This window comes from Macaca mulatta, chromosome 19 (assembly GCF_049350105.2).
Source record: "Macaca mulatta isolate MMU2019108-1 chromosome 19, T2T-MMU8v2.0, whole genome shotgun sequence".
Classification (NCBI taxonomy): domain Eukaryota; kingdom Metazoa; phylum Chordata; class Mammalia; order Primates; family Cercopithecidae; genus Macaca; species Macaca mulatta.
Genome location: NC_133424.1, coordinates 41,625,001 through 41,648,838, shown reverse-complemented (window position 1 = coordinate 41,648,838; position 23,838 = coordinate 41,625,001). Strand labels below are relative to the sequence as shown.

Genomic DNA, 23,838 nt, shown 5'->3' with positions numbered 1-23,838 from the left:
TGCAGGGTGCGCGGAGTGGCTGTGGGCAGTGGGCTGGGGGCCGGGGACGCGCCCGGGTCGGTGCCGCTTGGTGGGAGCTGCTGGCGCGCAGGTAGCGGGGAGCCCCCGCGCACCCAGCCCGCCGGTGATTACTATGCGGCGGCAGCTGTCTCCGGCGCGGTGACGGCGCCTCTAATTGATCTCATTATCTCCCCTCCGTAAGGTGAAGTGCGGCCGCTCGCGGGGCCCGGGCGCGGGCAGGGCCGGCTGGCAGCCGCGGGCCGGCGGGGGCAGCGCTCGGCCTCGGGGTGGCACTACCGCCGGGCGCCGCGCCAACGAACGCAGGCGGCGGGCGGCTAGGCGGCCGGGCTGGCGTTCCTGCACCGCGACCGCGCCGGAAAACACCCCGGGGCTGGGCGGCGTCTCGGAGACGCATTCCTTTGTTACTCCCACAGTCTTTGGTAATGATTATTAATGCCATTATGTCCCATTTCCCCTCACCTTCCCCCGCTCCCAGAGCCGCGCCCGCGCGCCCGATCTCCAGGCGCTTCGCTCCTCCTGGAACCAACAACAATGATCCTCAATTAACCCTCTGCCAGGGCTGCCTGCTCGTGAATGGGGCGCTCTTCCGACTCGCGGGCGGCAGGCGCCCCAGCCCGGGCGGGGGGCCAGCCTCGGCTCCCCCGGCCCGACCCGCGGGGACTCGGTATCCGCCCGGGTGCCGGCTGGGGGTGGCCTCGCAGCTTTCCCGGCCTCCCTCCAGGATGAAACTCGCCCTCTCTGGAGGAGAGAGGGCAGACACGGTACGAGAAGTTGCAGGAGGGAAAGAAAAAAAAAATTCAGTTTGTTGTGTTTTCCTTGGATTTGTTTTCTTGCCAAAAAAATTACCCCTTTTGTCTTTGCGCAAAAGAGGCAATCCGGGCACTTTCTGGTGGGCACCGAGGCGGTGCCAAGGCGCCTTTCTTCAGGGCGGTTTCTATTCCTTTTCTAGGCTCACCAGATATATTTTTAACATAAAAAACACTATATTTAATTGGTTATGGATCTCTGTTCTCTTAGCACTACTGGATATCACAGAAAAACACATTAGTACAGAGCAATTAGTGCAACGGCAGTAAACAACTAAGGCACTATTAAGCTGTGGGTGATTAAATAGTATTACTTTATATTTTTTATGGTGCTAGACTAAAAGATGGAGATTTAAGATATATATATTTCCATTAATATTAATATAAAATATAAATAACAGGTGTCTTCCACTTCTTCTTAAGGTGCAATTTATACTTAGCACTTCAATCTATAGAGAGCTACTTTTCTTATTGAAAAAAAAAAAATCTTTCTTTATACACTCCAGGGCAATATTTCTTATCTTCATGCACCCGGATATTTAAGCAGAAATATTATTTAATTGGAGTTACGGAGTCAGGCGAAATAATGCCCATACCTATATCACCATTAAAAAATAATAATAATAAAGCTTCCATCCCATTGAAATACGCTCTATCGTTTCTATCTTTGCAAAGAGCGAATCAGGCATTATGTGGTGAATCGACTGCAGGCCCGGAAAACAGGCGGGCGGCGGGTGGGCTGGGGCCCTAGGACTGGGGCCGGGCCGCGTGCACCTTGCAGAGGCCCACCCTGGCCCCGGCGCCCACTGCAGCTCAGGCCGTTCCTCCTCCGTGTGTGTAGATCATCCTGGAATTCTGGCACATCTTTCCTCGGCATCTGATTAAGTTAACAATGTGCTGCTATTTGCATGCAGATTTGCCGGGGCTTTCTCTCCAGCTGCTCCCAGAGACTTGGTCTTTCTCTGCGTTGTGATAGCACAGCAGTCCCTAAATGCAATCTTTGTCAGACCCAGGTGTGCTCTCATTGAGGACGCCTTCGTTCCAAGCAATTTTTCTTTCTGTAGCATTTATAAGGCTCTATTATAGTATAGCCACATCTGGAGGAAAATTCTCCTATTAATTATATACTTTTACCACTAGGAAGACAGATTCTAAAAGATACCAACATTTTTGTTGTTGTTGTTCTTATTTCTTTGACAGGCTGCGTTTTATTTTATTTTGTTTTGTTTTTCCAGGCATTTCAATATTTAAAGAGCCATTAACCAAGGGGTGGGGGGTGTGAATTTCTAGGGGGAAAAAAAAAAAAAGAACAACAGAACTAAAATCTCAGTGTCAGCCCTACCATATCTCACAGGGACAAGTCCAGGGAGAGGTACCAACAGAGATCTCTCAGAAGGCCTCCGGGCTAGGCAAGGGATTCAGGATGAGGGCCTGGCCAGTGGGGAAGAGTTCCGTTCTACTGGAGTTTAAAAAAAAAGGTGGTGGGGGCGGGGGTGGGGGGGGGAGAACAAGTGCTATTAACCTTTAACCTAGTCTGCTCCCAGGTGGACATTCAAGCGTGTCACCAAATCGCCAGACAATTTGATTTCTCTAAAGTCAAAAAGCAGTACCCAATCGGATCAACATGGTGATCCCGATGCGGAGTTTTCTTTGTGTGGTGGGGTAATTTTTCAATTAGGTTGGAGACAGAGTAAAAGCAAAATCTGGAGCTCAGAATTCATGCTCATCTTTCAGAAAGAGACAAGAAGCAGCTTTGCCCAGGGAGTCTGAAAGTTACTTTAGAGGCAGGTGGGTTGTTCTGTTTGTTTGGCTGGTGTTTTTGCTTTGTTTTCAAATCTTTTGGTACAGTCAGATTAGATGGGGGGGGTGGGTAATGGAGAGAATTAATGTAGGAAATATAGGAAAAGTTGGAAACCATCGGAGGGTCCCTTTCTAAATTATAATAAATTTAAAGGGCTAGAATTTTTTAATCAAAAATTATTTTGCAAAAGGGTGTGTACTTCGTGAACAAGAGTACATGCATGAGTATGTGCGTGTCTGTGTGTGGATGTGTGCGTGTGTGGGTGTTCTATGCTAGGGAGACTGCACGCACACACACTCACACACACTCGCACACACTCACGCACACACAAAGAAAGCTGAATTACCTTGAGAACAGGGAAAATGGAAATGGAACCATTTTCACTTTTCAAGCCAAACTTCATCAGGTAAAAATCCAAGCAAGGTTTTGGTCACTTGAGTCCAGATCCTACGACGACAACGTGGAAACTCTCTTCTCCAGACTCACCTCCCCTGTTCCAAAGGTGGCCTCAGCAAGATCCCAGGGCTATGTCCCCCGGCAGTACCAGGGGCGGCTCCCAGCAGGCCACGTGTGAGCAGCAAAATCACACAAGAGAGGCCTTTTTGAGTCCTGCCTCTAAAGGCTGGAGTCACTGCTCCCAGCCACTAACTGCCTCTGCTTACTGGTGCTAACCCCTTTCCCTCAAAACGACCGATTGTTTTCACTCTCTCTCTGCGAGGTCAGAAAGGCCCTGCAATTAGGGCCCATCTTTGGACCATGCCTCAGTCTCAGTTTTGTCAGCTCTGAAATGGGAAGAGCCAATCCCATCCTAAGTACATCCATGAAACACTGTCAACCCTGTTCTAAATAGAAATGATAAATAAGGGTAAAGTTTACTCTGATTCTTTTTTCTTAGGTCTCATTTCCTCCAAGCCTTGGTGCTGAAATTAACTGCCCTTCTTTCGCCCTACGAAAACAAGAAGTAGATTCTAGTTTCATGACACATAAGGAAGAATCTATGCAAAAAGGTGGCAGATATTAAATGCATAGATTCTTCAATGTATATATATTCTCTCTATATATACACACACACACATATGCATATACATATATATATTCTCTATAGATGCATTTAAACATATAATGCAAAGAGAAATAATTTATTTTCTAATTTGACCCTTTTGGGGCCACTGCCTTTTCCATCTCCTGCTGGCTGGCAATGCCCTCTCCTTTCCCCTACAGATATCCAGATACCCTCCTGCAAAAATAGAGCAGGGAGGCAGATGCAGTGATACTAGATTACATCACTGGATAGCATGTGGCATTGAAGGGAGAAAAAAAAAAAAAAAAAACAAGAAAAGACAAATGACATTTTGCTGCTATGGTGTGCTATTTTAGTGGTGATGGCTTGACTTTTGGCCCAAACGCATATGCCAATGGCAAGGCTAACTCCAGGGACTCACAAAAAAGAATGTGTGTTCACAGCTGTACTGTACACCAATACAGATTACATGTTTTCAGTGTTGCGGCCACAACAGAATGCTAATTAACATACTGGAGTGATGAGAGCGGCTGCAAGGGCCTTATTGTTCCATTATTTCATGAAGCCCAGCTGCCTTTGTTTATGTCACTTATCCTCTCGTGCCACAGGTTTTTACTCCAAAAATACTATCCCAATACAGCGTTAATATTTAAAAAACAAAGAGGTGGCAGATTGTCATTTTTGTGTCAGTCTCAAACTGCAGAACTGTTAAGCTGTTCTGGTTCGGTATTTAGAAATAATTTAACAGCCATATTCAGACACTGCCTGCATTCTAACATAATGGCTGAATACTTGAACCAAGCAAATGCATAACTATCCTGACATCACTTATGAGATTTAGATTGGTCAGTTAATGGAAGTCTTTACCACAATCAATACCATAACAGCTTCTTGAAATGAACGTGATTTTTTACACGGAGTGCTGCAAACAATAACTACAGAAATATACTACCTTTGTACCCGGCACAAAGAAGCTAAAATGCAAAATTAAGAAGCAATTACATTTTTGCAAACTAATATTACAGTTGATTATTAAAAACAAACACTTTCAAAAATACATACTTATCATTTAATAATTGGAGGGCATTAATACCCCCCGTACCTGATTAATCATTTTTTTACACTTTTTAATAGCTGTTTCACCTACTGGCTACGTTATCCGCTTGCTGTTAAGTATTGATATTGATGATTGATGTAATAATGATTAAATAAAAAGCCATATTTAGAGCTTGATTTGTATAACATTTTTTGTCATAATCTTCATGCAAGAAAATACTGTCCACTGTTTAAATTAGTTTTCTTTTTCCTTCTGTTTTGCCTGGATTGTGCGTAAAAGTGACATTCTATAAAATACAGGTTTCCTCAAATGGTGTTCCACCAGCAATCCATACATTCTATAGTAATTTGCAATCACGGTCAGGGGAGGGTGTTGGCTCAAGCTCAAAATGTTTATGGTGCATTGCTTCCCCAAAGAACAAAAACACCCTGGGGTTTCAGTTCAAATTTCCCTAAATGCACCTTTATTGACATCAGGTACAATAGTTGGGGAAATACGTAATACCCCAGCACAGACGCCATTCAACCAGAGTCATAAATTAAGTTAGAAAAGGTCTCCCCTAAAAAGTATAGCACTCCACTAATCAAAGCCACGCTGTCACCATTGCTAAAGAACACGGAAATCTTCCCAACAGCCAATTGAGGGAACGAGCCATAGTTGCTTTTTAACGAGTTTAACTGGTAATCTCAGATAAATGGAGAACTGCTTGAAGTGTCTGCCTTCTCTAAGGCAGTAATGAGAGGATTTAGAGCATTCTGCATCCCAAACTGCGTATAACCAAGAGAATGCCACAGGTGTGTCACCATCCACGTTAGAGTGCTTTCTCAGTGATGGCCATCCCCCCACTGTGGACACAACATAGATTTTTTTTAATTGGATCCAGGAGCTAGCTAAATTATCCAACTGCTCTGTGCTTAAACCCCCAGCTAGCTTATGTACCAATAATAATAAAGTTTCCATAATAGCAGCTCAGCCTATTACTTTTTTTTTTCTCTTAACCTAAAAGTGCAACCACTTTATTCTGATTGCAGCCACTGAAGAAACTCCTGAGTTGGTTTCCTTCTAAAAAAAAAAAAATAATAATAATTGCTCAAGAATTACAGAACAGACCCAGGTTAATAATATTCAATTATGCACACACGTATTTTCAGAGGAGAACCTGCTTATCTTATGGTACAGGGAGAAAATAATGTCATAATTCATTCCTTTGCAATCTGCAGAAGAATTTTGTCTTTTCCTTTACAATGTTTATTTGCCAGGTCAAAGCAACAGCCAGTCATAACCACACCCCGGGACAGTGACAGCAACATCTAGACTGCACAACCGCAGACGGGTCGGACTCAATTGACACAGCTTCAGTGTGATCCTCTACATTTAATGCATTCATGTTTCATTTGCAAAAAGAAAATCCGAGCCCTGTGCTACCATTCTGGTTTTCAGAGAAGTGTTACATTTATAAATAAGAGATCAAAATCCTTGAGTGGGCAGAAATAGTATCATCAAACCAAATACATGTTTCCACCATTTGGACATATTTTTAACAATCCTAATCCCACTTAAACTTTGCGAAAACTCTATTGAAAATTTAACCTTGTGCTCTTGAAGCTGAAACTGATAAAACTTAATAGCAACAAGGCAGTGAAACACTAATAAACTCATTATAGATCACATAAATGGGAGGTCTGCATGGCTGCCAGACAGCGCACGTAAGCGCCTCAGTTCCAAAGAGCAAAGGCAAGCAAGGTAGTGCGGCGTCTGTGTGGACAGTTGGAGGGAGACGATTTGGTAACACTTCACAACAAGTCTGCTAAATTTACTGGATCAGGCAGTTCATTTAGACTTTTCAGATGCTAATTATAGGTGGGCTACAGACAAGCTGGTATGAAGAATGAGTTTTCCTGAGGCCTGAGAGCCACATCAGGGTCTACACTTGCAAAATGGCTCCTGGGTCCTCAAAGCCCTTTCCATGTGATGCTCCTTCACGAAGCAAGGGGAGCTGCTGAGGACCCAGCCTCCACCAGTCCCCTCCCTCGGACCCGGTGAGCTTCTCCCCTGTCAAATCCACGGAATCCTCCCTACAGTTGGTTTGTACCAGAGGCCACACCTTGAGGTCTGCTCGCTGAATTCCACCCACTCATAACTTGTGTGGCTCACATGGCAATTTAAGAAAAGATATGTAAGGGTCATCAACTTGTTGAGTTTCATGTAAAAATAGAGATTCCTGCTTTTGCTTGAAAAATCCAAAGCTCTAGCAACATGAAACCCACATTCCCCATGGACAGCCACCAGGGTGCCTTCTCCAGGTGGTCACAACCTCAGCCACTGATGGAAATGCTGTTGCCCTTGCAGGCCCATCAGTGGGACGTCCGTGTGGCTGCCAGAGAGCACATAAGTGGCTTTAGTTGCAAAGGGCAAAGGCAAGCGAGGTAGTGAGGTTTCTGTGTAGCCAGATGGAGGGAGAGGATTTGGTAGCACTTCACATTTGGTAACAAGAGTTTTGCAGCCATAGTCTGCACCATTCAGAGAATGCTGATAAGAGGAAAGGAAAGACACGGTCAAAAGAAGATACGCTAAGGAGAAGCTGGAGGATGGACTGGAAGAACACAACTTGTGTTTCGGGCCTTACCCCACCACGTTCAATCAACATGTGGCTGCTGCAGCAAGCTCTGCCTTCTGTGAGTCTCTCCTTGCAGAGGGTGGGGAAATATATGCTTCCTCTTTGTCATGACAAGAAGAATCTGGGAACCCAGGAGGGACAGGAGTAGCAGGGAGGGACAGAGGCTCTGCCCTTGAGTGGCTCAGTCTAGGTGGGGAGACCAGGCATGAAGCTCAGACAACCAGAACCAAGGCAAGCGGTGGGAGATGGTGGTCCAGCTGTGCAATGGATACTTTAACAAGTGTGAGAAAATGCTGTGCTTAGCCTTGGAGAGACCACAGCAAAGCCAACATGGGAAGGTGCAGGAGGAAGGACTGGGGCACGGGAAGGAGGAAAAGGAGAAGGGAGAGACTGAGGTGGTAGGCAAGACAGTGAAGTGCAAGGCTCTGCTTGTGGGTGTCATTCCCTGTGATCTGTGGCCAGGAGCCAAGATCAGAGCGTGCTCGCCCCTCGGCTATTCCAGACTCTCATGTCTCATTGCGCTGCTGCCACGGGACCAGCATCACTAGCACTTCCCGGGGGCTGGCTAAGGTGAGCAGCTTGGGCTCCACCCCAGACCTCCTGAATGAAATGCGCATTGAAGGCTCTGATCTATTCACCTGGTAGAGAAAGCCAAACGGATCACTCCAGCTCCCCGCACTCCACGTCCACATGCCCTGGGCTTTGCCATGCGTGGGGCGTGTAGGTGTGAATTGCAAAGGAGTCTAAAGGGACTCTAGGTGCATTTCTAGCCAAGATAGATCCCCAGTCCGTCTGCCTCAATGGTGTTTTTAGACCATCAATAAATATGGCTTCGGTAGTCAGATGATGTGTAATTAGCATTAAACTCTTTTATTTCATGTAAGTTAGAGCCTTGTCTGAGACACTTCATTCAGGAAGTAACCTGGCACTCAAGATTAAAATGAAATATTAGCATGTCAGCGGTGGCCTCACCATGGCGCGCTCCCCTCCCACCCTCCAACCCTGCAAGGGAAGAGCACGGAGCATCCCAAGCACCCCAGCAGAAGGGATGTGGCGGAGGGGCTTTCAGAGGTGAGGGGTCAGACTTTCTTCCATGGAAAAGGAGCCACTGCCCCTAGCAAGTGAGAAATGGAAAAACTGACCCTTGTTGAAGTTGAAACCAAATAAGTGTCATCCTTTTATTGCATTTTCTTTCTGCTCCTCAAACTCATCCAGCCTGTCGCTGCCTTGGGGCCTTTACACCTGCTGTGTTCTCTGTCCAGCTGCTGCCATCCTCATGGGAATCAGTGTCCCCTCCCCAGAGGGCCTTCCCTTATCACTCAGTCTCAGTCAGCCCTCAGTCCCTCAGCTTCAGATCCTCCTGTTTAAACACTTGGTGTGGCATTTACCCTAACAAATGGTGTTCCGGCTTCTTCCTATATAATAGTATTTGTGTATTTATTGCCTGACTCCTCCAACTGGAATGTCAGCTACAAGAGGGCAGGGACTGTGGCTGTTTTGTTCTCTGCTGCATTCTCAGGGCCAAAAACAGTACCTGGCTCATCAAGTAGGATGAAAGAGAGAAGAGAGGGAGGGGAAAGGGAAAACACGGGATAAACGAATAGATAGATAGATAGATAGATAGATAGATAGATAGATAGATAGACAGACAGATAGATAGATAATGGACAAACGATAAATAGACAGATCTAGAAAGGAAGAAAGATAAAGAGATCTATCCATATATAGAGAGACGATAAATACATAGACAGATTGACAGATAAGATGATAGATCGAGAGAGAGGGAAGGAGGGAAGGAAGAAGGAAGGAAGGAAGAAAGAAAGTAGATAGATAGATAGATAGATAGATAGATAGATAGATAGATAGATAGATATGACAGACAGGTAGATATGACAGACAGGTAGATAATAGATAGATAGACAGACTGACAGCTAGCTCAATTGATCGGGCACTTTGGCTGACACGGAAGAACATGGTGCCCACTCTCAAGAGTCTTGCAATTTAGAAGGGAAAGTGACAGAGCCAGAAAGCATTGCCCAGCAGCCGCTCACAGTGTTGTCAGATGTGACCAGAGCGGCACATGATTAAATGGCAATTAGGGATTCAAAGGGAAGGACCATGAAGACAGAGGAGAACTTGCTGTGGGCTGGAGGAGTTGGCGGGGGGCTTCCTCAGGGGTTTGGGGGGTGACTTCCTTGCACTAGATTCCAAGTACCTGGCTGGATGTGAAAATCCCAAACAGTGCCCCAAAGTTGCACAGAGATCACCAGACACATAGCAAGATTTCAGACGATACACAGAGAAACTCCTGTTTTTTAAAAATGAAGACTTATATAACTATTTTGATACTTGATATGAAAAATACATAACTGGCAAATTCAACCAGAGATTTCATAGCTATTATTATTCAGGACAAAGCTAAATATAATATGTTATGGGAAAAAGTGTGCCTACTTAAAAACTATTAAAGTCCACAAGCAGGTGGTTCTCAGTCTGGAAAAACTCCAAAATTAGGTGTGGGAGGCCGAGGCGGGCAGATCACGAGGTCAGGAGATTGAGACCATCCTGGCAAACACGGTGAAACCCCGTCTCTACTGAAAATACAAAAAAATACAAAAAAATTAGCCGGGCGTGGTGGCAGGTGCCTGTAGTCCCAGCTTCTAGGGAGGCTGAGGCAGGAGAATAGCATGAACCCGGGAGGCGGAGCTTGCACTCCAGTCTGGGCGACAGAGCAAGACTCCGTCTCAAAAAAAAAAAAAAAAAAAATTAGATGTGGGAATGCTGGAAGCGGCCAGCTTAGAGCTAAGGAGTCAGCCCTCGCACTCTCCAGAGCCCTGCAGGGAGTGCCTAGAAAGGTTACCTCCACGGGAGTCCTTGCTACATGGGACCTGGAGGTCAGCTGGGTTGTCCAAGGCAGATGTGGGCTTCGTGGCCCTTGCCTGTGTTCGTGGAGTGGCAATGGTATGTTCAAGCACACCAGGGCCTCCCTGGGCAGCATCTTCCCCCCACCAAAGCTGTGTGGGAAGCAGGAAATACTCCTAGAAAGAACTGCAACGGCTGCTCCTGCCTCTTGCAGGGGCAACAAGAACTAGCAAGTCCCTTCTCTTCTAAAGGAGAGAGAGAGGGAAGAAGAAAGAGGGGAGAAAGACAACAGACAGGGAAGGGGAGAAGGAAAGTTTGGGGAGGTACAGGAACAGGAAGAAAAAGACTAAGAAGAGAAAGAACAAGAGCATCAGAGAGACAGCGAGAGAGAGAGAAAGAGAGAGAGAGAGCACATGCCTATCTAAAGACCAAATGCTGGCGAAAGTCCTTATCAGGAAGAAAAATTTTAAAATGCATGAACTCTATTTATACCCTGAGTAAACAAGATAATTACGTGTTCGTTTCATAAGTTGTGCCTTGATTTCAGATCACCAGTGACCATGAATGTTTGGATTTCATATAAGCATGTTTAAAAGCCACGGGTCTTGACCCTCCGACCAGGATGCTAAGCTTAGTCAACACTTTTCACACTGTGATCAAGGCGTAAAGCGCAGAGTTGAACAAACTAACATTTTACTCTTGGAACTGAAGTATAAGCAGGAGAACTGATGAATCTGCTAATTGTTCCATTGTTCTTGCCTGCTCTTGACATTGGCATATACCCCTTGTATCACCCAAAGTACCTCTTTTGTATACATATGAAAAGAAAAACGCATATGACCCTGATGAATATAAAGGGTGTTTTTCTTTTCTAAAGAGTCATCACTTTTTGCTGTTATCTTAAGGCCAAGTTGCTTGTTTTCAGTTCATGCCCTGGCCTGAGAGCGTGCTGGGACTGCCTGCAATGCACCCTGCGCAGGCTGGACACTGTCTGGACGCCCCAAACTTAGCCTGTCCCAATTTCCATCTTTCTTCCGGCAGTTACTATAAGCCTCAATCAAGAGAAATGCAACAGCAAGTTCTGCAAGAGGCTGGTGGGGTGATTCTCTTTTATTTTTATTTTTTAAGACAGGATCTTTCTCTGTCATCCAAGCTGGCATGCAATGGTGGGATCTTGGCTCACTGCCTCCTGGGCTCAAGCCATCCTCCCACCTCAGCCTCCCGAGTAGCTAGGATTGCAGGTGCACGCCACCATGCCCAGCTAATTTTTATATTTTTGTAGAGATGGGGTATCCCTATGTTGCCCAAGCTGGTCTTGAACTCCTAGGCTCAAGTGATCTGCCCACCTCAGCCTCCCAAAATGTTGGGATTACAGACATGAGCCACTGTGCCTGGCTGGGGTGATTATCTTTCTCCCATTCCCATTTTCCCTGTGTCAGTTCAGCAAATGGTTTTCTAGCGGTTCCATTCTTGGCTACATCTCAATGAGTCACAAATAACTTAACTGGGCACACAGCTTTGTTCACCGTGGGGCTCCAGCCCACACCTCCACTCTTGCCTGCTCTTATGCTATATCCTATACATCTTACACCTGTATCCTAAGTTCCAGCGAAACAGAGATGCTTAACATTCTCCAACATACCTATCCGCCCTCAGTTTTTCCAGGCTCCCCGTCTCTTGCCTCTGCTGGGAATGACCACTTCAATTCCCCCTCCCAAATCTGCAAATGCATCTGACAAACCCCTGCCTTCTGCAAGAAGCTTCTCTCTTGCCTTCTCCCATCTTGACTGTTGAATATTTTCCTGGTCCCTCAAGGTCCAGCTCCAAGGCCAGCCCTTCCATGAAGCTCTTCCCGAGCCTCAAAACTAGCCCAGCTTTTCCTGTCTTTAAATGATTGCACAGTGCTGAGCACAGAGGAAGTGCACTACAATTATTAGCTCCTTTATTATCAGTCAACAGTTTATTCTTATTGCTTTTATTAACTGATCTCTCCGTCTCGCCTGAGAATTCATGGCTCTCCATTGAATCTCAGAGGTGGCACTGGTTGTGCTCTACTTTGCGACATGGCTTGTGATGTGTAGGTTCTTCCCCTCTGTAGCTGTAGCCCATCATTGCCTAGGATGGTGGTTCCGGGTAGAGTAGCCGGGCTCTCTGTATGCTTCTGCCAGGTCAGAGTGTACTGAAAAAGTGTGCACCTTACTTCCCTACGGGAACGTCCTTTTAGGCACAGTTGTCAATGAATTCTCAGGGCCCCACGAATCCACAGCCCTGGTGATAGGCTGCCTCCTGAGAAAACTCAAGGGGTCACAACAGCAGTGCCACCAAGGGTCATCCAGACCTCAATGCTAACTGAACATACATGCTGTCGATGCTGGGTGCACAGAAGGTCTGGATTGTGGCACTCTGGACAGGTGGGGAATAGGTCGGGAAATACTGTGAACCCCTCCTCTTGTCAGCCTACAGTTCTAGGGAGCTTGTCCCAGCCCACCAGGTAATAGATAAAGACCCGCTGCACAAGAGCCACATCAAAGTCTTTCCTTAATTTCAAACCCCAATTTCTCTCACACTCTTTTTTTTTTTCTTTTTTTGAGATGGAGTCTCTCTTGTTGCCCAGGCTGGAGTGCAGTGGCACAATCTCGGCTCACTGCAACCGCTGCCTCCCGGGTTCAAGCGATTCTCTTGCCTCAGCCTCCCAAGTAGCTAAGACTACAGGCACGCACCATCACGCCCTGCTAATTTTTGTATTTTTAGTAGAGACAGGGTTTTACCATATTGGCCAGACTGCTCTCAAACTCCCAATTTTGTGATCTGCCCACATCGGCCTCCCAAAGTGCTGGGATTATAGGTGTGAGCCACTGCCCCCAGCCTCTCAACTCTTAAACAAGAACCAATGGTAAGCCCAACAGTCCTTTGTGGGGAGGAGAAAGAAAAAAGCTTGATTTGGCCTTGCTGGAGGCTAAACCTCAAATATTGAAACTTCTTTCAGATCCTATTTCCAGCCAGGCGCCATGGCTCACGCCTGTAATCCCAGCACTTTGGGAGGCTGAGGCGAGCAGATTACTTGAGGTTAGGAGTTTGAGACCAGCCTGGCCAATGTGGTGAAACCCTGTCTCTACTAAAACTACAAAAATTAGCTGGGCAAGGTTGTGGGCTCCTGTAATCCTAGCTACTCAGGAGGCTAAGGCAGGAGAATTGCTTGAACTCAGGAGGCAGAGGTTGCAATGAGCCAAGATCACACTATTGCACTCCAGCCTGGGTGACAGAGCCAGAGTCCGTCTCAAAAAAACAAAACAAAACAATAAAGATCCTATTTCCACTGCCCTCCTAAAAGCAAAAGGGAATGACGGTCCTGATCTCCTTCTATGTATTGTTCCTCATGGCACTGGGTCTTTTCAGCCCAGATTCACTGGGCTTGGGTGAAGGAAAGGGTCCTCCTGGCCAGTGAGAATCAACATCACTGCCAAAGACTGCTGACAGCCCACATCACACCAGCACACACTCACGACACACGTCAAGGAAGACCTGGTGACCCCCAGAAGGTTACAACTATTGAGGGATTTGGAAAAAAAATTTAAAAACAACATATATTCCTTCCCCTATTTTCTGTCTCACCTGGTCCATTGCCAGGAACATAAGGACCATCTGGATGGGCCAGGCATGCTGATTCACACCTGTAATCCCAACCCTTTGGGAGATGAGGTGGGAGGATCGATTGAGGCCAAGAGTTCAAGACCAGCCTGTCAACACAATGAGACCCATTTCTATAAAATAAATAAATAAAAGAATGAGCCGAGCATGGTGGTGCACACCTGTAGTCTTAGCTACTTGAGAGGCTGAGGTGGGAGGATCACTTGAGCCCAGGAGTTTGAGGCTGCAGTGAAATCCAATCATACCACTGCACTCCCACCCGGACAACAACAGATGGAGACCCCATCTCCACAAACATAAATAAATACAGACTACCTGGGTCAGTGAAAGAGAGAAGCCATTTTATCCTTACCTCTCCACTGACTCACTCTTGTAGAAGGGCAATGGTTTGTGTCTATTTTGCTTTTTTCACATGACCCTCCTTTTTTGTTGTAATTAGCATGTCTTGACTGGGCTCGGTGGCTCACGCCTGTAATCCCAGCAATTTGGGAGGCTGAAGCAGGCGAATCACTTGCGGTCAGGAGTTCAAGAGCAGTCTGAGCAGCGCGGTGAAACCCCATCTCTACCAAAAATGCAAAAATTGGCCGAGCATGGTGGCGTGTGCCTGTGGTCCCAGCTATTCGGGAGGCTGAGGTGGGAGAATTGCTTGAGCCCAGGAGGCGAGGTTGCAGTGAGCCAAGATCGCACCACTGCGCTCCAGCCTGGGCAACAGAGTGAGACCCTGTCTCAAAATGAATAAATTAAATAAATAAATAAATAAATAAGCATGTCTCAAAATAAAGGCAATGCTTTCCAAATATACAAGCACCACTGAGAAACTGTCAAAATAGATCATTGTTCTTGCCTTTTTTCACACCCTTTGGAAGAAGACAAGGAAGCAATGAGCAAAGTCATCACTGAGCAGCCAGTTCCTCAGTTCACCCACAGTGCCCAGGGAAAGAGGTAGGACCAAGGTTCTCGAAGGAGTAGGCTTGGCAAAGGAAACTCCCCAGGCAAATGAGTCATGGTGGTAGTAGCCGGGTCAAGACAGGTGTGGCTGGCCCCTGCAGGACTTCCTTCCTCAGGCCTGAACCCAAGGGTCATAGAACAGCAGGGAAGTGGCCGGAATATCTGCACCATGGACAGTGGAGCCAGCCCTACCTGGAGGCCTTTTGCTGCTTTGAAGTCCAAGCCTAGCACTTTCTGCAAAGTGGCCTCCTAGAGGACCAGACTGCATCACGCTGTTCCCAGCCGACTACCTTTACAACAAAGTGTTGAGATGCGGCTCTCATCTTCCGGAACTCACTAGGAAAGCCACCCGCCTCTGCCTGGAGGACTGGCACACCTCTGCGCCTGCACAATTGCAACTGCAAGTATCTGAAAACGTTTGGGCAGGGCCTTGAGAGTGGCAGCTCCCAGACTCAGAGGAGCTTTCGTCCCAGGGAGGCTGGGCCACGGGCGATAGTGAAGTTGAAATGTTTCAAACTGAGATCCAACCCAGATCTCTCTTCCTACACTTTCTCAACTGCCCGTGCCCCACTGTGCGAAACAGACAGACACCCGCAGTAGGACCAGCAGCAGCAGTGAGGCATCATGGGTTAACGTGCCTCTTTTTTTAGTTGGTGGTGTCTATTTGCAAAGCTGACCTAATGCACGGCCTCACAGCTCTCGACCTCTGAAGGGCCAAGAGGGACACAGAAGCCTTTGTCTTATGTCAAACAAAAGGCAAAGTCACAGCAGAGTGGACCCTGAAGTGATGTGGGACGCCCGCCCCACCCACCCCACCCCAGAGGACGCCTGCCTTGCCAGGCCGCCCGCAGGGGCAGATTCAGAGTGAACATGGCAGAAGAAATTTATGTCCAGGCTCAACCCCACCACCAGCCTGCTCCCCACTCTTTGGAAGGTCCTACTCGGAGTGGCATATCCCAAGCCCAGGGAGAACTGGCATTTCTCTGCACCAACAGCTGGCACAAAGAGAAAAACCTCCAAAAAGAAAGGTCTATTGCGTGTGTTTGACGCCTTCATGGAAGCCAGTCATTTCCACTTCACCAGGCCTCTCCCTGGATGCCCTCCCTCCATAGTAAAGCCCCCCACATCTCCAACAATTGGACCCTCATTGCAAAGCAAAAAGCACCATAATTAACTCCATAAAGTAATCAAGCCCCATTAAAGGGAAAAATATGACATGAAGCTTTTGTTTCCAGAAATGAAAAAAAGGCTTAAAAAAAAAAAAAAAGAAAAGAAAAGAAAAAAGAAAAAGAAGAGGAAAAAAAGAAAGAAGGAAAGAGAAGAAAATCCAGCAGCAGCAGCATTGGGGATTCCAGCAAAGGAGAAGCTGTCGCCCAGGCACACAGGGAGAGTTCTACCGTCGGGTGCCGAATGGCAAGAAGGGTTAAATTTATGTTCCATTACAAGTCCCCTTTTTTTTTTGGTTTCATCTTCTCAGTAAAACACATAACTTAAAATGAAATCAAATATTAAAAATGACAGACTATATAAGTGCTGTGAGTAACTTCAGGTCACGGAGGGAGGGAAAAGCCGGCAAGTTGTCAGGCACTATCTGTCAGAGTGAATTAGAAACAATCAACAGAGACTGAAAGCGAAGGTGATTGTTATTAAGCAGCAGGGCTGTGAGCAGGCTACCCAGATGTGGTCATGCATATAAAGGACAGGAAACAGCAGTTTAATTCAGGAAGCCCTGGCGAACAGGGCAGCAGAGAGGAGAAAAGTCCTTTGTCGCTAATAAGCTGGAAGTTACTTTGATAACAGCAGGGTTAGACTCGAGAATAAAACACATTTCTTTCACTACCACACACCATTAATATCGCAGAAATGTGGTCGGAAGAAATGCCCAATGCAAGGCGGGCTTAGCCAGTGGCCTTCCCCAGCAGCGGCCTGGGAAGCCGGACCCCGAGTCCCCATTTCAGCAAACGCCTCCCCTCCTTCCAAGGCCAGGCTCTTTCTGACCGCGTCGGAGTCGACTGTCACCTTCCAGAAATGTCATCTGACCAAAAAAGAATACTGATCGTGTTTCATTATTTCCCGGCGTCAGACACTCCCATCTGTGTGGCCTGTGGGAAAGGTGCAAGCCCGGTAAACAGCCTCGATATAATAAAGTCCATGCATGCAGCAACGAAAAACAATTTTATATGCAGACAAGGCCCGATTTCATAAGAAATTACTTATGCAGGCGTTCTGCAATTATCCTGTGATACTTTCAGGCAACAGTCTGACAGCAGTTGTGCAAACAATAAAGGGATTACAGAAATAAAAACAAATAATATTACACACACAGAAACTCCATGTTGCATGTGAACAGGATGAAGGGAGGGTACAGAAATCAAGGGAGCCGGGCAGGGGCCAACAGGAAGTGAGGCCCGGAGCCGAGCCCACCTCTTCCCAAGCTCTTGCACTACGCCTAAGCTCGCTGCATGCATGATACTTTGGGTAGAAGGAAATGCTCAGCAGCTATCTGGGGACCTGCCCCAACCTCCTCCCCAAGCTCTGAAGATGCTGGGCCACCTGCTTGCCTCTCTGACCCGCAGGCTCTTCATATGGCGGAAGCTGAGGTCTTCAGCTCCCTTTGAGGAAGGAGCAGAGTCTGGACCAGGAAGAGGTGAGCGATAGGTGGGCAGGACAGCCCTGACACTTTCTCTCACTCAGCAGGTGGCCTCATACCACAGAGCGCATCTTGTCCTTCCGCCTGTCCCAGGGTCAGTGCAGGCCCTGGGTCAACTGCCCCTGTCCAGTTGCAGCCCCGAGAAAGCTTCGGTCAGCATGGCGGAGGATCAGGACCGCTGCTCCCCAAATGCAGGGGAGAAAAGTCAGTGGATCAGCCACATGTGAGGGCGGGATCAGACTCAGAGGAGGCGGAAGTGTTTTCCCAAGCAGCCCTTACCCAAGTGGTGTGGGGAGGGGTCGTCCAACTGCCCACAAGGATGGAACTCGACCATCCCCTCCTCCCCGCTGCAGACATTGGTAGGATGGGTGGGCACCCTGTAACTCAGGTGCTGGGGAGACAGGAAGGAAGGTGGAACCAGATGCCTGCAGAGGGGCGTCCTGACTGCCTCCCCCAGAAGATAGGGACTTCTGCGTTGCTGCCCACATCTGAGCAACGGCCTCACCCCATGCAGTCAGGAACGGTCGCTGGCCTCCCCGTGGCACAGCCATATTCAGCAGCAGGAGAACTCAGGGCCCGGAGAAGCGTGGGGCCAGGGACCTGCAATGCTCCAAGCCATTTGCACCTCATACGCTCCAGACCAGGCTGTCCTGGGGGCAGCCCAGGGCCGCACTGGCCACTCCTTGCAGAGAGCCCTCCCCGCACCATGCACACTGTGTCTGCCCCTGTGCTCCGGAATCACCAAATACGGGCCCCAGCTCCAGCCAGTCCGCACACACACTTGTGTTTACAGAAAGCGTTTTGAAAACTTGAATTTGTTACCAACAACAGAGACAAAACTTTAAAAAGAACTGGATTCCTTTTTTTCTGACTTTTCTTTTAAAACTCCGAAAACGCGGACAAACCCGGCCCACACTCCTAGGCGGCTGCAATGGATGGAATCTAGGTGGTGGTGGCGGTCCCTTTTGACGGGCCAGCTTTCCCCAGACTGCTCTGTGCACACTCAGCTCCACGCATTTACCAATTGCCCTCTGAATTTGGGGTTATGACAGCTCCCCCAAGAGGCAAGAGACCTGCCCAGGTCACACAGTGACGGGGTAGGCCATAGGAGCACATTCAGGAGCAGAGTCCAAAACCTGCCCCAGGTTGAGTTGCTTCAGCCTTGATTGTCTTTGTCCAAAACTTTCACGGTCTGACCCTAAAATGGGCCTGCTGGAATCCCTGAAGGGCATCCGAAATCACCTGTCCAGGTACCAGAAACTCACAGCCAGCGTCCTGGCCTGATTGCATCCTGAGTGTTGGCATAAGTTAGACTTGGGCAGACCTTGGGTCTTGCCATTCCCACATGTCAGAAAATTCAGAAAGAAATGTGGATTTGTCATATATTTGGTTTGCTTAAACCAAAATGCAACAAGTTCTAATGATTACAAGTTTCAGAAGCAAGGGAGCTAGTCAATCAACACAAGTGATTGCTAACCACTCAGTGGGCCAGGAACAGCCCTAGGGGTTGTGAGAGCTACTGAGATGAAGAAGACACAAGCCCCACCACCCAGACACAAGCTGGAGCCTCAGTTCACCAAAAGCGGCCCCCAAGCTGTCTGGATCTGCCTGGGCATCCCGGGAGAGGTGAGGAGGGCCTACTGTGCTCAGGTGAGAATTGAGCTGGACGTAAACATAAGTAAGTGGGGTCTGGTTCTGGCTCTGCTAATGATTTGCTGTGTGATCCTGGGCCAGTCCCTTACCCTCTCTGAGTCCCAGTCTTCTCACCCATAAAAGGAAGGTTGCTTTGATCATAAAGGTTTCTGCTAGCCCAAGTTTTCCATGAGCCTAGGAATGTTCTAGAATTCAGGAGAAGACAGTACCACTTGGCAATAATACCTGCATTGCCCGAGGGAAAGAGGGCTAAACTATAACCACCAAGATTCTTTACCCTTAAACTCACCCTGCATTCATGATGACCCATAATGACCCAGTTTTCCCTGCAGTGAACAGGAGATGTCTGCAACTCCCTGAGGGTCGCTCTTCCCTTCTGGGCACAGACTTAGCCAGACCAAGGCTCCCTGATCAAAGGAAGAGGCAGAGTCTGTACCAGGAAGAGGTGAGCAATAGTTGGGCAGGGCAGCCCAGCTGGACTCTGTGGACTGATGTGGGATCTGAGGTGAGAGAAGTTAAGTGGCTTGTGATACCTTCCAGAAGGCCTCTGCCTGTCACTCTCCCCAGGCGCCCACAGCTGGGAAGCTTAGGCCTCCCAGGGCTGCAGAGAAAGCTCATGCCAGGTCCTGAGCAGCTGCCATGGGCCCTGCTGCTTCAAGAGCAGGGCCCCCAGTGCTGCTGTCCATCTTTCTTGCACCACAGAGCCTGAAATCCCTAATTCCCGGCTTTGGACAAGTCTCCAGGTCATCCCTCCAGCGGAAAATGAAGACCACCAAGAGCCAATCCAAGCCACTCATTCCTGGCACCTAGGAGCATCTCCACACCTGAAAAGGGAGGGTTTCTCAAGACACTCCCTCTGGTTAAACATGAAAGTCCACACTCGTCAGCATGGCCTACAAAGCCACACCTGATAAAGGCCCTCCCATCCTCTCCCCAGGGATCATTGTCTGGCCACACTGGCCTACACACTGTCCCTTAGACATGCCACGCTCTTCCCTGCCATGGGGCCTTTGTACATGCTGTTCTCTCTGCTTGAATGCTTTACCCAGAACTTCACCCTGCCGGCCCCTCCGTGTCCTCCAGACCTCTAGCTGCCAGCATCCCTTTCTTAGGGGGGCTTCCCCTGACCACCTACCCTCTCTCAAGTACAGATACTACCCCTCTCCTTCCCCACCCATTCTCCTGCTACGTTTTCTCATGCATTTAGTGCTCTATGATGTCATCGTATCCACTGGTTTCCTTGTTTACTGCTCCCCACCCTCAACCCCCATAATATCAGTCCTCTGAGGACAGGGCCCTTGTCTGTCTTGTCCAACGCTGTACCCAGTGCAAGAGCTAAGAGTTCAGGCTCTAAAGTTGGGAAGAACGTGCTTGAACCACCAGGTTTGAGGCAGGAGGAAGGGATCAGGCTCTGAAGTCAGGGAGCGCTATGCTCAGACCTGGCCTTCCCAGGTTTGGGGCAGGCCACTTCTCTGGCCTCAGATCCCGCATCTGGAAAATGGAACGAATCATAGTATCTACTATATGGTAGGGGATTTGGGAGGATTAATTGAGATGATACCAAGAAATGCGTATGCCAGAATGAGCTCCACTCTACCTTCTCTCTAGAGTTAAAATTATCTCTGATTTCGGTTTTCTCCCTGGGAAAGTGTCCGCCATGGGACCTTATACCAACCTCATTCAGCTGCTACAAAAGAGTTTGCTGGGATCTTTTCTTCCAAAAGTCCAGAGATCTCGTGGTAAAGATCGAATATGACGCAAAGCCCCACACACATGTGCAGGGCTTATCATCATTATCACAGAGAAATTACAATTATTCACTCCCTCCTCTGTGCTCCCAAAGTACTGCTCCTGCAGCATTTAACTAAGGTAATTACTGCTGCGGGAAGGATGTTGACTCACTCATCTGTACCAGGAGAGAGGGGCTGACTCGGGACAGCCCAGCCCACCGCAGGATCAGCACCTGAAGTGCAGACTGCCCGGGGTCCCCAGAGTCCTGAAGGTACCTGGGACACAGTGTGTCTGTTAGATAAAAGGAGGGTTCTATAGGCTCTGAGTGCCTTTCCTTCTGGAAGTCACTGGGCCTCCCAACCCGAACATCCTTTAGAAAGGATAAACCCGAAAGCTTTATCCTTTCTAAAGGATAAAGCTATAAAAGGCTGGGCAACCAGGCCCCGAAATTCTGCCTCCAATCTTTGCAAAGAGCAGTCTGGAAATCCACATTGTGGTGGGACATGAAATCATAGCCTGATGTGTGTGATTCATTCAGTTACCAATGGTTGCCTCAATGTTTATGTTATCAGTGCTTAAGAGTGGTACTCTGGGTCAGGCACAGTGGCTTACATGTGTAATCTCAGCACTTTGGGAGGTAGAAGCAGGTAGATGCTTAAGCCAGCGGTCCCCAAGCTTTTTGGCATCAGGGACCAGTTTTGTGGAAGACAATTTTTCTCTGGATCCGGAGGCAGTGAGCGTTTCGGGTGAAACTGTTCCACTTTAGATCATCAGACATTAGATTCTCAAAAGGACCGCGCAACCTAAATCCCTCACGTTTGCAGTTCACAATAGGGCCTGGGCTCCTATGAAAATCTAATGCAGCCACTGACAGGAGGTGGAGCTCAGGCAGTAAAACGGCCCGGTTACTAACAGGCCACAGACAGTACCAGCCCATGGCCCAGAGGCTGGGGACCCCTGGTTTAAGCCCAGGAGTTTAAGACCAGACTGGAAAAAATGGTAAAACCTCATCTATACAAAAAAATACAAAAATTAGCCAGGCACGATGGGAGGCACCTATAGTCCTAGCTACTTGGGAGACTAAGGCACGGGGATCGCATGAGCCCAGGAGGTCGAGGATGCAGTGAGCCAAGATCACACCACTGCACTCCAGCCTGAGTGACAGAGTGAGATCCTGTCTCCAAATGAAAAAGTAAAATAAAATAAAATAAAATAAAATAAAAAAGAGTGCGGTCTGGACATCCTGAAGCTGCATGTGTATAGCATTTGATATGATATGGTTTGGATGTGTGTCCCCCCCAAATCTCAAGTTGAAATGTGATTCCTAGTGTTGGAGGCGGGGCCTGGTAGGAGGTGACTGGATCATGGGGTGGATCCCTCATGAGTGGTTTAGCACCATCCCATTGGTGATGAGTGAGTTCTCCCTCAGTTGGCTCACGCGAGATCTGGTTGTTTAAAAGAGTCTGGGACCTCCCCAACCCCTTCCCTCACTCCCTCTCTCACCCTGTGATGCTCCTACTTCTCCTTCACCTTCCACCATGAGGAAAAGCTCCATGACGCGTCACCATAAGCCATGCAGTTGCAGAAGCTGAGCAGATGCTGGCGCCATGCTTGTACAGCCCGAAGAACCATGAGCCAAATACACCCGCTTTCTTTATAAATCACCCAGCCTCAGGTACTTCTTTACAGCATCACCAACAGGGCCTAATACATAAGACTCCAAAAGGACGAGTGTCCAGTGCAAAGAATCGGGACAGCATTGACGAAGAGAAGCAGCAAGAGTCCCAGCAGGAAACTCTGAAAGTCCAGAAAAGGCTCTGGGACTGAATTAGCCCACTTCCAACCCATTCTTAACCAGCTCATCCCAGGTCCAGATTACTTGGGGCAGGATTCAACTTCAGGGCCCAAGAAGTCTGTGGTCTGGAGCCTGAAAGTCAGCGAGAGGCAGGGAGGATGGTGCCCACGTATTCTCTGCCTGTTTCTAATACCTGGCCCCTTTCTTGGTCTCCAGCAGACAAAACTTGTCTTTGGATATAAAGTCTCAATCCTCCTTCCAGTTCATGTGACCCAGAAATTATTCCAGGATGTATATTTCCAGTCTGAGAAAATCTCCCTGCCTTTACGTGGCCAATTCCACAGGACACACAATTGTTCTTTATCTTTGAGGCCCAAAGCATGCCAGGGCAGTTAATTTTTTAAAATGCATGCCATGACCAGGCGTAGTGGCTCACGCCTGTAATTCCAATACATTGGGAGGCCAAGGCGGGAGGATTGCTTGAGCCCAGGAGGTCAAGACTGCAGTAAGTCATGACTACACCACTGCCCCCCAGCCTGGGCGACAGAGTGAGACCCCATCTCTACAAAAATAAATAAATCAATAAAACAAAATGCATACCTCTGTGGCAGAGAATCTGATGAGGCTAGAGCTACTAGCCTCTAGTAGCTACAGTCTATTCCTTGGAATAGCTACAGTCTATTCCAAGAAGCCCATCCAAAGGATATCTGCGTCTCATTCCCAGAGGACACACATGTCCCTTCTCCTCCCCCGCCTCGGTCTCCACCCTGTCAGGCACCTGGGCAGGTAGCTCATCCTTCTCTTACCTACCCATCCCAATTGGGGTCAGGGGAAACAGCCCCTTTCAGCACCTCCTCCATCTCAGGAGGCATGCAGAGTGGAATGTTCTAGAACAAGCTGGTGCACTCACTGCCCCCGGAGGAAGCCAGTCTTACCCTTCTCCCCTACCTGAGGCCTGTGGCATGGATGCTAAACTGGGCCTTCCGAAACTGTGAGCATCCGCGTGGCAGAATCCTCACCATCAATGTAGCAGCTAAATATTGTAAGGCTCCTAACTTCTCCATCTGTGTTTTGCCTCCCAAGAGGGAAAATAGTCTTCGCAGACATTCCCTTATCTGGCAGGCAGATTCTAAACCTTACTGGCAACTGCAGCCTTGTTTTCCCAACCAAACAGCTATGGAACCAAAAATTGCTCCTGCCGGCGATATGCTGTGGAAGGAACTAGCCA

General features: G+C 48.1%; 1 protein-coding gene across 13 annotated transcripts in view; it reads right to left on the bottom strand.

Moving 5' to 3' along the window:
* The window catches only part of ZNF536 (zinc finger protein 536), a 488,422-nt gene that overhangs the window by 335,148 nt on the left and 129,436 nt on the right, over positions 1 to 23,838 (bottom strand). For 3 of the 13 annotated variants that reach the window (XM_028839578.2, XM_028839577.2, XM_015123487.3), the window contains exon 1: positions 2,975 to 3,160. The exons of the other annotated variants lie outside the window; for them this stretch is intronic. The gene's annotated coding sequence lies outside the window, so the exon portion shown is untranslated. Of the gene's footprint in view, positions 1 to 2,974; positions 3,161 to 23,838 lie in introns of those variants that run through there. 13 annotated transcript variants of the gene reach the window in all.